General features: G+C 46.4%; 1 protein-coding gene across 4 annotated transcripts in view; it reads right to left on the reverse strand.

Moving 5' to 3' along the window:
• Nucleotides 1–13,716, reverse strand: part of LOC129025076 (cAMP-dependent protein kinase catalytic subunit PRKX-like) — a 263,528-nt gene that overhangs the window by 225,759 nt on the left and 24,053 nt on the right. For 3 of the 4 annotated variants that reach the window (XM_063660074.1, XM_063660072.1, XM_063660073.1), the window contains exon 2: nucleotides 926–995. The gene's annotated coding sequence lies outside the window, so the exon portion shown is untranslated. Of the gene's footprint in view, nucleotides 1–925; nucleotides 996–13,716 lie in introns of those variants that run through there. The other variant, XM_063660075.1, reaches the window with a different exon arrangement.

A 13,716-nucleotide genomic window follows, 5' to 3' on the forward strand; every position in this document is an offset into this window, starting at 1 on the left:
AGTGGAAGGGCAAGAGACTAGAAATCTTAATTCTTTCAAAAAAGCTTTAGAAAGGTCTTGAACAGCAGAGATGAAAGAAATAAAAATGGTCCCTGCCCTCTAGGAACTTACTATGTGTTTACATCCATGAAGCAATTGGAGAGAGTAGTCTATTAGGGACATGGCTTTGGAGCAAGGCAGAAATGAATGTGAACCCCAGTTCTGCTCCTTGCCAGCTGGTAAGTACCCCATGTTTCTGGAGGAGAGGTTCTACATGTATGGGAAGAAAGGCGAGAAGCTCAGCAGCCTGCACTCAAGACTAGCATCATAAGCAAAGCTGGGCGGGAGGAGCAGGAACACCAGCTGCCTGCACAGGCACTGAGCAGAGAAGATGAGATGGACACATAATGGGTGGCCCCGTGATGGACAGCTTAAACTGGAGGAGGCATTTGACTGAGCAGCCAGTGAGGAAGCAGGGCTGGTCTTGAGCAAGACAAGTGTGTAAGTGTGAAGGAGATCCACCTGTCTATCAATTTTCTGGGTCCACAAAAAAATGTCAAAAGAAAACAAGTGAAGTTACATTTAATAATACATTCTATTTTACTCCACGTATCCAAGTCATCATTTCAACATGTAAACTGTATTACATTATCAATAAGATCTTGCTTTCTTTCTTTTTGAACTAAGTCTTTGAAATCTGGTGTGTATTTTATACTTCTACAAGGCATCTCAATCTAGACTGGCCACATTTCAAAGCACTCCACAGCCACATGTGGCCCATGGCTACCATACTGGAAATTGCAAAGCTATAAGGCAACAAAATTATCCAAGGAACTCCCAGAGGAGGCTATAGGCTATGGGAGAAGGGGCGGAGGGCGGAGGGGAGGAAATCTCACAGGAAAGAATTTCCAACAAGTCAAGAAGAGGGAAGTAAAATTTGCTGTACCTTTCACGGTGGGCCTGGTGCTCTGCGAGGCATCCGATATGGTATGATTTTCTTCCACCCTCACGGAAATCTGGAAGAAACAGTAAAATAGCAGCAGTGTCACATACCTGAAAACAGCATAATAGTACGTCAATAATAAAGTCAGTATTATCCCATTTTGTTGTGCTAAAAACAAGGCATGATGAGGTTCACAAACCTGCAGGTGGCAAGACTCGGCCCAGGGCATTCCAAAGCTCAAAAGTCCCTTCCTTGTCACCAGGGGGACCCCAGAGTCCACCATTGCAGTAGCCTTTGGCATTAGCTCCCTGAACTGCAACAGTGGAGAAGGCAGCCCCCAGGGGTCCTCACAGGTCACCATGGTCCAAGGAGCAAGAGAAGCATAGCTTTGCCATCTCACTGAGGCCCAAACTCAATCATCAAGCTGAGTCCCTCACCACAGCCCAGTGCCACAAGGTGCTAAGCTCACCCATGTTCACAGTGACTCTTATGACGATGGATGCCAACAATAGTATGTTTTGCACACTCACTCTGAGTGACATGGGAATAGAGAACTTTGCATGTATTGCCTGTCAAACTCCAAAGTCAATCAAGACAGATGTTACTATGCCCAACTTGCTCTCGGTCGCACCACTAGGATGGGTGGGGACTGAAACCCACGTCAGTCTGACTGCAAAGTCCTTGTACTTGACCCTTATGCTATGAGGTCTCCTCTCATGACCCCTTGAAACAGTCCTGTGTACTGTCCAGCTAAACTGTCCTACGTGGTGAGAAGAAAATGAAAGAGGATTGGGGCATCCAGGGCTTCCCACAGACTCGCAGAGCTTCTGGATGTTAGCCCTACTGACATTTGAGGCCAGGTGGTCTTGGTTGTTGTGAGGCCGCCCTGTGCACTGTGGGATGTTCAGCAGTATCCCTGCTCTCCATCCATTAGATGACAGTAGCACTCCTCAACCCAGTGTGACAACCAAAACTGTCTCCAGACATTGCCAAGTGTCCCCTGGGGAACAAAATTACCTTTCTGGTTGAAAAGCAATGCACAGAAATCCCCCACCTTCCCTGGCAGATGTTAGGATGGGTTGTGCATGCTCTGGGCACAGGGCCCTGCCACACTCAGTGTCTCAGCTCCCTCACAGCACTTGAAAGATTCTCAATTCCCACACCACCGCTACTGCAGGAGCCCCAGGAGGGGCACCCACCACAATTGGGTAGGTGCAGGTTCTGTTTGGAGAGTAGTTTTTTTTTGTTTGTTTGAGACGGAGTCTTGCTCTTGTTGCTCAGGCTGGAGTGTAGTGGCATGATCTCGGCTCACTGCATCCTCCGCCTCCTGGGTTCGAGCCATTCTCCTGCCTCAGCCTCCCGAGTAGCTGGGATTACAGGCACCCGCCACCACACCCGGCTAATATTTTGTATTTTTAGTAGAGACGGGGTTTCATCATGTTGGCCAGGCTGGGCTCGAACTCCTGACCTCAGGTGATCTGCCCGCCTCGGCCTCCCAAAGTGCTGGAATTACAGGTGTGAGCCACCGCACCCGGATGCTTTTTTTTCTTTTTTTTCTTTTTTTTTTTTTTTTTGAGACAGGGTCTTCCTTTGCTGGCCAGGCTGTAGTGCAGTGGTGCCATCATGGCTCACTGCAGCCTCCAACTCCTGAGCTCAAGTGATCCTCCTGCTTCAGCCTCCCATGTTGCTGGGACCACAGGCATACACCACCATGCCCGGCTAATTTTTTTAAGAGATGGGGTCTTGTTATGTTGCCCATGCTAATCTTGAACTCCTGGGCTCAAGCAATCCTCCCATCTCAGCCTCCCAAAGCACTGGGATCACAGGTGTGAGCCACGGCACCCAGCCAAGAGCAGTTCTTTTTTTTTTTTGGAGACAGGATTTTGCTCTTGTTGCCCAGGCTGGAGTGCAACGGCCCGATCTCAGCTCACTGCAACCTCCATCTCCCAGGTTCAAATGAGATTCTCCTGCCTCAGCTTCCCAAGTAGCTGGGGTTACAGGTGCCTGCCACCACGCCCGGCTAATTTTTGTATTTTTAGTAGAGACGGGGTTTCACCATGTTGGCCAAGCTGGTCTCGAACTCCTGACCTCAGGTGATCCACCTGCCTCGGCCTCCCTAAGTGCTGGGATTACAGGCATGAGCCACTGCACCTAGCCAGAGCAGCTCTTAAGAATTCTGACATCAAATCAAACAGCCTTGACTCAAGATGACCATGCGTTCTTTCTGGGGTCAACGTTTGTCCCTTTATGTGATGATCTTGGCCAGCTTGTGGCTGAAACAGGATGCGAACATTTTAATTGGATGGCCCCCTTGACCAGCAGTAATAGTTCTGTTCCTCTCTCGGCCTCACAAACATCAGCGTTTTTTATTCACTCTTTCAAACCCTTTCTCCTCCGACCTATCCCTATGTGGCTGCCCACTGGTACAATGACGAGTAACTTCCATTACCAGGGACAGCACTCTCTTTCATCTTTTGATTGTCTTTCCCCTCCCCGTAATGACTAGCGGGTGAGGTCCTCAGGTCGCATCAAGGGCGAGCGGGTCTCTAGCATGTATGTGACTCTGCAATGGACAGGGGTGGTGACAAACATCTCAATCTATGACCCTCTTTCAGGGGTTCTGGGAAGGACACTGATCACGTTGGCATAGTCTAGCCACAGACAATCAGGACACCCAACCATGAGAAAGGGCAGTGGGAACCAAGGAACACGTAAGAAGGCTCTATTGCACCATGTTAATGTCAGTGACCAGGGCTGTCCACCATTCAGCCACAGCCTGTCACCCATGAGCGCCTCCACAGGGGCTGCTCCTCAAAAAAGCCACTGCACTGCTCTCTGCATCAAGGGAGCCAAGGAGGCAGAGCCTGCTGGAGGGGAGACATTCCAGAACCCCTACCCAAGCCCAAGACCCCAAGCAAGGGGGGCGTCTCCCTGGGCAAAGCAGCCTGATAGATGTGGAACACAGCAAAGCCTCCTGTCTCATCATTAATGTCCCAACTGCCTTGGGCTCAGATCTCAGCACTGTGCAACTCAAAGGGGAAACCAAGCTCGCAGACAGCACGCAAACCCTAACTGCAAACAGGGAAACTCCCTCCTCCTTGTCCCCAATGGGCACTAGAGTCGGGGGGCATGTGATTCCCCTACAGGCTTGCTCCAAGACAGTGAACTCAAGGAGCAGCCAGGCTCCTGCGGTCTCTGCAGACTTGTCAGATACTTGCGAAGAAGGCAAGAGCTGGATCAGCACCTGCTGTGGCTCTCAGTGCTCCTGAACAAACTGCTGGGAGCCCTGGCCCAGCTCAGCCCTCTAGGGCTCAGCCACAGAGCTGCCAGGCCTTTGCTCAGGGCTGCATGCTGCACATCCATCATTTCGTTTATCAAGGAGCTGTCAGGGAAAGCAGATTCCTCATTAATGTTCTCCAGGGCCTATAGGTTTCCAGCCTTATTCATTCAGGGCAAGCTCAAAGGCAGGCCTAAAAACCCTCTTTCCAGCTAGAATTCAATGCATGCTGCTCACCGTCACTCTGACTCACTTCAACAGCCATCTGAAAACAGAGGACGCTGTCCTCTTCCTTCTTTGACTTATAAAATGAGTAACGGAGCAGCTTAAATGAGGGCCTATCTTTGTTCTCATAACACACTGATTATGTCAATGACCTTCACTGATAAAACTATGTGTAGGTATCCACGTTATTGAAGCGACCCAGACAGAGAACAGAAATCAAATCATTATTTGAACAAAAGACAAAAAAAGAAAAATTAATTTGTATCAAATTTTAAAAGCGCGTTAGCTGGGAGGAAATAGCAGGAAAGGGAAAATAGGCCTGGCACAGTGGCTCATGCATGCTTGTAATCCCAGCACTTTGGGAGGCTGAAGCAGGAGGATCACTGGAGCCCAGGAGTTCCAGACCAGCCTGGGAAACTTAGCGAGACCCCATCTCAAAAGAAAGAAAGAGAAGAAAGAGAGGAGGAGGAAGGAGGGGAAGGAGGGAGGGAGAGAGAGAGAGAGAGGGGGAGAGGGAAAGGGAGAGGGAGAGGGAGGGAGAGGGAGGGAGAGGGAGGGAGGGAGGGAGACAGAGAGAGAGAGAGAGAGAAAGAAAAGAAAAAAGAAAGAAAGGAGGGAGGGAGGGAGGAAAAAGAGAGAGAGGGAGGGAGGGAGGAAAAAGAGAGAGAGGGAGGAAGGGAGGAAGGGAGGAACACGCTAATCTCGATCTCCTGGACTCAAGCAATCCTTCTGTCTCAGCCTCCCAATGGAAGCCTTCTAAATGGAAGCACACTGTTTTGGGTATCCATAGATACGAAGAGAAAGTTTGAAATGCCCACCAACTATCTGTGATTAGCACCTACATTTGTGTTGCTCGTGGCCAATGCAGCTTTCAAGTTTATGACACATAACATCCCCTGAGCTTAACTACCTGGTTGCTAATGACATCACCCTATTTGTTATGTCAGGGTTCCTTTTGCTAATTGCTCTTGTGGGCTTCAGGCTTTCTCTGTGTAAGTCTTTTTTTTTTTTTTTTTTTTTTTGAGATGGAGTCTGGCTGTGTCCCCCAGGCTGGAGTGCAATGGCAGGATGTTGCCTGACTGCAACCTCCACCTCCTGGGTTCAAGTGATTCTCCTGCCTCAGCCTCCCTAGTAGCTGGGACTACAGGCACACAACACCACACCCAGCTAATTTTTGTATTTTTTGTAGAGACAAGGTTTCACCATGTTGCCCAGGCTGGTCTCGAGCCCCTGGACTCAAGTTAACCCCCCGCCTCGGCTTTCCAAAGTGTTAGGATTACAGGCGTGATATCTTTAACGATAAGAACTGGGTGTGTTTGGTTTTAAGACCAAGTGGAGCCCTGATGGTTACATGTTCAACCAAAGGTTATTTAATATTCCCATCACTTCAGATGCTATAATCATAAGTGTGTCATCTGTCCTTGAAACATGTTTTCAACGATGGAATTTTTAAATACAGGACTTGAGTTTTCAGCACTCTCAAAATTAGAAGGAAAAGGAAAGAGTTGTCCAGAAAAAGCTTATTCTCATGGTAATGAGTTTAAACAACCTTAACTACAGACAGACAACCACCGTCCTCTCATAAACCCAACAATCCACTTCATCTCTTGGTTCCCTTTCCACCCTCATTTGGGGTAGGAACGTCTGATCCAATCAACCAGGTGAGAATCATCTCCATGATTCCTCATGCCGCTGACTGGCTTCCATTACGGGTCTAATCATCTTCTGGATGAGAGATAGTGGATTTCTCTCAGCAAGCAAAACACAGGCGTTCTCCTCATTTCAAACAGCATTATTGCACCTTTAAAAGATTCCACTGAATTGAACCCTAAGAGGCTGCCAGCATTTGACCACTTTTAATTTAAAAGAGCCAGTGTCATTTGGTTCAATCTAATGTGGGTGCAAAATAATTGATATGTACAACTGAAGTCAAAAGTTTGGTTTACAACTGTGTCAGCCCTGGGGGAGAGGGCAAGACTCTCATATCCTTTCCAGAAAGACAAGAGTTGCAAATCCACGGTGCTCCTTTGGAGATGCCTCCCCACTCCCAGCCCCCTATAATCCCTGAGCAAGGCCCTCTGGCTGTAAGCAAGGGGCACTCTTTGCTCTAGGGTTCTCTGACTTGTTGGCCAAAACCTTATCAGTTATGCATTGTGGTGTGGAGCTTTCCCTGCTCAGTCCCCACCTCTCTTTCATCTCCTCAGGCCATGTCCCCAATTTAAACACTTGTACCCCGAACTCCTCCTCACCACACGCTTTCCAGAGGGCCAAACAGATACGCTGGCTTTCATGGTGATTTCTTCAAAATCTCTCCCAAAATATCAATGTGTATTGTGTATACACACTATCAACACTACACTATGTATACACACACAGCCAAGCCTTGTTATTTATGGATTCCGTGTCTGTGAATTTGCCTATTGGCTAACATTTATTTGTAGCTCCAAAATCAGTACCTGCAGCGCTTTCATAGTCATTCTCAAACATGCAGAGCGCGGCTGTGTCACCAAATGCACATGTTCCCAGCTGAGGGTGAACAAGGCTCTCACTCCGTAAACAAGTGTCCTTTTCGCAGTCTATTCACAGTGCCAGTTTTTTGAAATGTTGTAGTTTCTGGGTGACTTTGCTGCTTAAAATGGCCCCCAGATGCTGCAGTGCTGTCTCATGTCCTGAAGCACAAGGCTGGGATGCGTCTTATGGGGAAAATACGTGCGTTAGATGAGGTTCGGCCAGGCGTGAGTCACAGCGCTATTGGCGTGAGTGCAATGTAAAGGAACCAACAGAAACACACAATAGAAACACACACAACAAAGTTATGCACTGATTGCTTGACAACAACATTGTGACCAGAGGTTCGCAGAAGCCTCACTGTGTATTTTCCCTGGGGTGATGCTTTCTATAAAGTCTCAGCGACTTTACAGAACACAGCTCCAGTGAATAATGGGAATCAAGTGTACGCGTGTACAACATGAAGATGCAGCTATCCCAGTAATCTCTGTCGGACCTAAAAAAAAGAAACTGAAACCCATCTTGCTGCATTTTCACATTCCGTAGACATCCCTGAATGACCTGTCATTATCCCCTCTCCCTTATGCACCATTTCTCCTGCTCCTCTGCCCTCGACGGTTCCTGCCTCTTCTCTACTAAATCAGGGCTACATACTTCTAGGATAGCTGCACTCCATCACAGAGAAGCCTCTCTGCCCATAGCCCTTTTATGTAGGTGAAATTTGATTAAAATGAACGTCAAGGGCAGCTGTGAACGGAAAAAGCCAGGGCCAAAGAGAAACTGCAGGCAATGAAGGACAGACATGAACCTTTCCCTCTGTAGACTGATAGCTCTTGAGCCCATCCCACACACGAGGGCCCAACAGCCCCCTTCAATTCCTATGACTCAGCATCTCTCAGGAGCAGCTCTGGTGTTTGTCTCCATGTTTTATGTGGGAAATGGATGGAAAAAATGTAGTATCCAGGGCAAGAAGCAAGCGTTGGTTATGAAACAGCATGTCAACTCCTCCTTCCTGTTTTACAACTCCTCTAAGACCTGATGTGGAAACGTTTCCAAGAAAGCAAATGAGCAAAAACAAAAACTCAAGACCGAAATTTCTCTTGTAATGTGAGTGATCCTAACAATGAACCAAATAGATTTTAACACGTCCACCTTCATGGAGAATTGTTCTAGCCCGAATTCTAAAAGGACCAAATGTATCAGGCAGGAAGGAATCCTTTAAAAAGAGATCAAAGCCTACTTAAGCAAATTCACAAAAGATGACCAATTTTCAGTGAAGATCCTCAAGTTAAATATTTTTAAAATATTTTTTTAAAAAAACTTTTTTTTGAAGTTGAAGAAGACTATGAGTTGATTCTCCAAGGACTTTAAAGGAAAACACCTGTCACCATGTTTAAAGGCAACACCTGTCACCATGGTTCAAGCTTATATAGCTTCCAAAGAGAACTAAGATAATGAGATAAAGGTAATCGTATTCCTTACTTCCATTTAGACTAAGTGTCTGAACTTGATTTTCTCTGATAGGGTCTAAGTCGGCATTTAATTATGTCAGACACACGTGAGTAGATAACCAAGAAGTACCCTCAGACCCTATAAGACAACCCTAGAGTATGGAATATGCTGGAATGTTCTGGCAAATTCTCTTCTGGAATTTGGTTCCTCTCTTTCTTGGTTCCTGTTCAAGGCAGTTGAGTCACTGTAAGTTCAGTCAACATAATAATTATACAAATCCGCTGTGATGCCAAGTGAAGATCCCAAAGACAACGCTGTAGCCACTGGACTGCACCACATGCAGCTCTCAGCACTGGCAGTGGCGGCATGATCCCCCACAGCTCCACCAATTCAGATCAAGGGCTGTGAACAGTCTCGAAGATGAATCACAGTGTGGTGCTAAAACAACCTCAGAGAACGTTTGTCTCAAGCTCTGAGATGACAGAAAAAAAGAGACAATTCCTATATTTTCCTGGGACCAGTGTCACAGGGGTGGTTAGGGACAGCATCAGGACTAAACTCAACATTTCTGTTCCCATGAGAGGGTTCCTTCCAGGAAAAGAGCCAGTATATCAAACAACAACAAAAATCTACAATTATGCGGGTTGTTTTTTGGTTTTGGTTTTTTTTTGGTTTTTTTTTTGAGACAAGGTCTCACTCCAGTTGCCCAGGCTGAAGTGCAGTGGCATGATTTTAGGATCTCAGCTCACTGCAGCCTCGACTTTCCAGGTTCAGGTGATCCTGCCACCCCAGCCTCCCAAGTAGCTGGGACCAGGCACATATCACCACGCCTGGCTAATTTTCTGTATTTTTAATAGAGATGGAATGTCACCATCTTGCCCAGGCTGGTCTCCAACTCATGGGTCCAAGCAATCCGCCCACCTCAGCTTCCCAAAGTGCTTGGGTTATAGGCATGAGCCATCACGCCCAGCCTAAATGGGTGTCCTTTGATTTAATCCAGGCAATCATAGATGAGTCCTGGAACTCAAATTGGGCTTACATAACCCCAATTTCCAAACAAGTGAATCAACAAATCCCCAAAAGTCTCCATTTCATTTTATACACGCTGTACAAGTGGGCCGAGAGAACAGGTCCCCTGCAAGAAGTTAAGACTTCCTGGAGGAGCCAGGCAGGAAAATCAGAATCCTCTCCCTCTTGATGAAATGAGACAATCTTCCAAGGGACTTAGAGATTGCTTATGTGATAATGCCAGTTCCTGTTCCCTAAGGCACAGCATAGCAAGTGGGAAAACATCACCTCCATTGAGCATAAAGAGTTCCTAGAAAGCATTCTGGCAAGTAGAATTGAGACTCTGCCCTATGGCACTGATAAGAAGCAGGTGGAGGGAAATGACCAGCGGAATATCTCTCTATCACACTCCCAGTCACATAGTAATGCACTACATTCATCACTGGCTCAGAAACCCAGCCAATGCCAAAATCGCATTGCTTGTCCTCAAAAGCATGTCTTCTAGCACATTCCCAAATGGTTTCATCCTTCCATTCCTTCCTCCCCTACACCTACACACACACACACACACACACACACACACACACCCTCTAGCCCCAATCTCAACAATATTCCACTCCCTGCATCTGATACCATGCACCTTGTATCACCGTGCCATCAATCAATCAATAAAACGTCTTGGTACAGAGGCATACAAAACAGAAAGGGAAGTTTGATTCCTTCTTATGTTGCCTCTAGCTCAAGGCCTCTGGCACAAGTCACAAACACCACAGACCTCCACAAAATGCTCACACCAGCTGAGGTAAGGGCTCCCTTTCCAAAAACGGACACTGGTTTTCTCACTACTAAAATTTGACTTTAAAGAGGCTGGCTCATTTTAATGTAAATATTCTTTAGACAAAACGTGATTAGAAATTACCAAGACTGGTAGCATAATGACATCTGAAACTGTTAGTCCTGCACTTGGAAAAGTGGCAGTTAAAAAAAGCACAACATGGCTTTCTCATTTTTTTAATGAAGCCAAGTCCTCCTCCTAATTTAGTTCATATACTTCTATTTTCATCTCCCCTTTTACTACGCGTGAATTTTTAGGTCATCTGCTTGTCAGACACACCAGCTTAGCGTCTTAACAGCCAAGGGGATGAGAGGTAAGTTAATAAATTAGTAAAAAGAGCAACTGAAGGATGGACTCTGTTCCTCTCCCTGCATCCCACAAACCACTAAGCGTCCTTCCCACATGCGGAGCCAGGAAGAACAGAAGCCTTGGTCTCACAACTACTCCATGTACACAAGGAGAACCACTTCAGCGAATCAATACTAACACCCCCTTAAAGAAGTATTTCATAACAAAAGTTATTTCTATAACTTGCTAGTAGCCCCCAGAGGCAATACTTGGCTGATCTGAGCATAGCAAATTTCAGGTGACACAGCATCCTCCATAGAAATGCTTCTCGCATGCTGTGTACAATTCAGGTGGGGAATGGAGAAGCTTTAACTCCCTGAATTGTACTTCTGTTGTCCTATCAGCAAGCAATTGTTGATTTTTTTTTAAATATCTGAAACATTTCAATCACCAAAACAACTTGAGGGTAGGAGAAGAAAGGAGGCTGTCAGCTTGCCAATGACAAGGACCTTTTCTCCTAATTGCCACACAGAAACCGAACATCAATATGCCAACCATTCAGCCCTAAAAGCCTAGAAACAGGATTTATAGCAAGGTATAAAAGGCTGGTCCACAGATACTTGATAAATGAGTCTTTAACCACAGAGCGCAACTCACATTGCAATTGATACCATTAGCAACTGACTGATCATTATCGTATGCTGAGTACTGTGCAGAGTAGAAACAAAACATAAAGCGTGATCACTGCTATTAAGAACTTACTGGCCACTAGCTGGGTGTGGTGGTATGCACCTGTAGTCTCAGCTACTCGGGCGGCTGAGGCGGGAGAATCACTTGAGCCTGGGAGGTCGAGGCTGCAGTGAGCCGAGATCATGCCACTACACTCCAGCCTGGGTGACACAGTGAGACTCTGTCTCAAAGAAAAAAAAAATATATATATATATATATAAATATACTGGCCAAGTGCAGTGATGCGGTGGTGCAGTAGCACACACCTGTAATCCCAGTACTTTGGAAGGCCTAGGCAGGAGGATTGCTTGAGCCCCAGAGTTCAAGACCAGCCTGTGCAACAACAGTGAGACCCCATCTCTACAAAAACAATTTAAAAACTAGCAGAGCATGGTGGCATGCACCTATAGTCCCAAGCTACTCAAGAGGCTGAGGCAGGAGGATTGCTTTAGCCCAGAAGTTCAAGGCTGCAATGACCTATGATTGAGCCACTGCACTCCAGCCTGGGTGACAGAGTGAGATCCCCTCTCAAAAAAAAAAATTAAAAACAAAATTTTTAAGAATTTACAATCTTGCTGGTGAGCAGGAATAACAGGACAGAAGAAACAGCTGGCAAAAGGCCACTTAGAAAAAAAAAAAAGCTCATAATAGAAATCTAATAAAACATAGATTTTTTCCCACACCAAATAAACGGTCCATTTATTAAGCTACTAATAAACAGCAAGAGTAAATACTTAATACAACAAAGAATTAATACAATACGAGCAGAAGATATTTTTTAATTACAGAAGTAATAGATCTAAGACCCTTGGGTTTGAATTCACCTCTCCACACAACTATCTGCGAGATATTAAACCTTCCTTCCTAGATGTGTCTGTGTCTACTTATATGGAAAGAATCACCAATTCCCCTTCCCAGTTGGAACAGTCTTGCAAGACATGGTTCTCAAACTATAAAGTGCATGAAAATCACCTGAAAATTGCCTGTTTGTGCAGGGTTTCTTGGCCTCAGCACAACTGACATTTGTTGGGCCAGATAATTCTTTGAGGGGGGCTGTCCTGTGCACATTACAGCGTTTAGTGGAACCCCTGGCGTCTGCCCACAAGATGCCAGGAGCAACCCCCACCCAGCTGTGAAAGGCAAAAATGTTCCCAGACATTGTCAAATGTTCCCCAAAGGGCACAATCCCCTCTCCTCAGGTGAGAACGGGGCTCTAAGATGGAATCAAGGAAGCTGCAGGTTTAACAAGCACCCTGGCTAGGTGCAGTGGCTCACACCTGTAATCCCTGCACTTTGGGAGGCAGAGGTGGGGGGATTGCTTGAGCCCACGAGTTCAAGACTAGTCTGGACAGCATGATGAGACTCTGTCTCTACAAAAAAAATGTTTAAAAAGTAGCTGAGTGTGGTGAGTGTGCACCTGTATTCCCAGCTACTTGGGAGGCTGGTGTGTACCTGTATTCCCAGCTACTTGGGAGGCTGGTGTGCACCTGTATTCCCAGCTACTTGGGAGGCTGAGGCGGGAGGAGACTTGAGCCCAGAAGGATGAAGCTCCAGTGAGCCATGATCTTACCAATGCACTCCAGTTTGGGTGACAGTGAGCTCCTGTCTCAAAAATAAAGTAATAATAAAAAGATAACAAGCACCCAGTGCTTCAAAAATCCACCTACAGAGCTGATTTTCTAGGGTACGACTGGATGCATCCACAGTCTCTTCCACAGGGATCATCTTCCCGTCCACCCACAAACATGGCAGAGGCACTGCAATGCTAACTCTTCCATCCTCCCATAACGGAAGTCTATGGCTGCTCCCTTTGCCATGGGACTTTTCAGGGCTTTCAGACTAGAACAGCCCTCCCCAACCCGTGGAGGCTGGACCTCACCATAGAACTTGTTTTGGTCAATGAGATGTTAAGGGTAGTGACAAACAGAGACTTTAAATGTGCCTGCATGATTTATCTTGGCTTCCTATACCTGATGGGAGAGGCACAAACAACATGTCCCAGCGTCCCCTGATGAGGAGACACATCATTTCAACCCTAAGCCTAGCCCAAAACCTGACCAGGCCTTCCTATTCCCATATAAGCCCAGCAGAGACACAGCTAACCATGACTAGTGAGCAAGAAAGAAATGATTTAAGCCTCTGAATTTGGGGGCTGTTTGTTATGCAACATTAGCATGGCAGAAAGCTGACCAGTATACTCCCAAACTATTTTTGAGCCAAAATGCTGATTAACAAGCTAATTATTGTTGAGTCTTCTGTCCCTAACTCCACCAGTCTTCCTCCACCATTTTGTGAAGCCACAAACCCAGGGGCTCTTGATTCAGGCCCCAGAAATCCACACACAGCATCTGCAAAGTCCTGGAAGCCAGGCCCCACCTGCTACCTCTGCTTGCTTCATGGTGGTCTCATTCCTTATCCACAGCTGAAACAGACTCCGAGACTCCAAGTCCAGAAAAGTAGCTCTGGCAGAGT

This window comes from Pongo pygmaeus, chromosome X, assembly GCF_028885625.2.
Source record: "Pongo pygmaeus isolate AG05252 chromosome X, NHGRI_mPonPyg2-v2.0_pri, whole genome shotgun sequence".
Classification (NCBI taxonomy): Eukaryota; Metazoa; Chordata; class Mammalia; order Primates; family Hominidae; genus Pongo; species Pongo pygmaeus.